Source organism: Lygodium microphyllum, chromosome 2 (assembly GCF_053477565.2).
Source record: "Lygodium microphyllum isolate KBCC chromosome 2, Lygodium_microphyllum_v1.1.10, whole genome shotgun sequence".
NCBI lineage: Eukaryota > Viridiplantae > Streptophyta > Polypodiopsida > Schizaeales > Lygodiaceae > Lygodium > Lygodium microphyllum.
Window position 1 is genome coordinate 30,630,754 of NC_141136.1, and position 1,808 is coordinate 30,632,561.

The following is a 1,808-nucleotide window of genomic DNA, read 5'->3' on the forward strand; positions in this document are numbered from 1 at the left end:
GGCTGCAAGTCAGATTTAATGCAAAGGATTGCTTTGTAGAAGACTTCAATGACAAGTGCAGGTTAGTTGCAAAGGGAAGTAGAGTTGGACGTATGTTTACTCTGGATGCTGGAATTCCTACTATGAATGCTGCTATGTATGCTAAAGGAAAAGCTGTTGTTGCAGACATTGAAATTTGGCACAAACGCATTGGACATGCAAATGTACAAAGGCTAAAATTAATACAGTCCAAAGGGTTGGTTACAGGTTTGCCTACATTTAGAGTTGCAGAATTTCATAAGGTATACGAAGCATGTCAGTTTGGTAAGCAGGCAAGACAACCCTTTTCACATGACAGATATGTAAGCAGAAATATCCTTGATGTTGTGCATACAGACATTTGGGGGCCTACACAAAATGTATCTCTTGGAGGCAGTTCACACTTTGTCACATTCATTGATGATTGTTCTAGAAAGCTGTGGATATATTTTATGAAGAAAAAGAGTGAAGCATTTGAGCACTTTAGAACTTTCAAGGCTGTAGTTCAAAGAGAAACATGCTTGAAAGTAAAGTGCTTGAGGTTAGATGGAGGGGGAGAGTACCTCTCGAATGAGTTCAGTGATTTTTTGAGGTCTCATGGGATAAAGAGATAGTTCACATGCAGGTATACCCCACAGCAAAATGGGGTTGCACAAAGGAAAAACAGGGATATTGCAGAAATTGCAGGTGCCTTGGCTGAAAAGAATACGCCTAAGCATTTTTTGTCTGAGGCTGTTCATACTGCTGTTTATTGCTAAATGATGTGGATCTAGGACATGACACAAGCTATGGTGGATCAAAGATGTAAACCAAGTTCATAATGACATGGACAAGTAGAGACAAACTATTGCACAAGTGAATTAGGTTCCAAGATAGATTAGCTTGGACTCATAAACACAATCTTGTGTAGAATCGACAATGACAGACACTTAACTGAAAGTACAAAGCATCATGATATTGTGTTCATTTCATAGTCAAGTACAATGCTTTATAGGCTTTGAGTTGTTCCACTCTCCTCACTGTGCATATGGGATTCAGGACAGCTCCTCTTGGAGCATACATCATTTGTCTATTTCTCAACATTTATATTATGAACAAAACTCCCACAGCTGTAGTTCATGGTATGACTCCTGAAGAATGCTTTACTGGCAAGAAGCCTGATGTATCGAACTTGAAAGTGTTTGGTTGCATTGCGTATATTCATGTGCCAGATGAATCGCAGAAGAAACTGGATCCAAAGGCTGAAAAGTGTGTCTTTATTGGATACTCTTTAGAACAGAAAGGGTATCGTTGTTATAACCCTGTCACATGTAAGTTCAGAGTGAGCAAGGATGTCATCTTTGATGAAATGAGCAGTTGGTATGCATCTAGTGGTGATGCATTGGATAATGATGATGATGACCATGACACTCATGTGTAGGCTGAAAAGTAAGAATCATGAACTCTTAATGGTCCAGAGACATCATCTGGTAGTCCTTGGTCTGGGAGACTAAGGAGTAGCTCTACATCTTCAAGTGCGCCATCTAGTAGCACTACAGGTAAAGACAAAGGAAAGAATAAAGTGTCAGATGGCATTGATGCAGTTCTTGATGGAGACTCCAGTGGCTCAGAGAGCTTGGATGATGAGCTTGGCATTCCTTCAGTGAGGACTCCAGGTGTGCAGAGAGCACGTGTCAATGCAAAGACTCCATTGACTGATCCAGTGGTACGTAGGTCTAGCAGGGTCAGACACCCTGTTAAAAGATTTGGTTTTGAAGGTTATGGAGCTCACCATTATGCTTATATGGTGA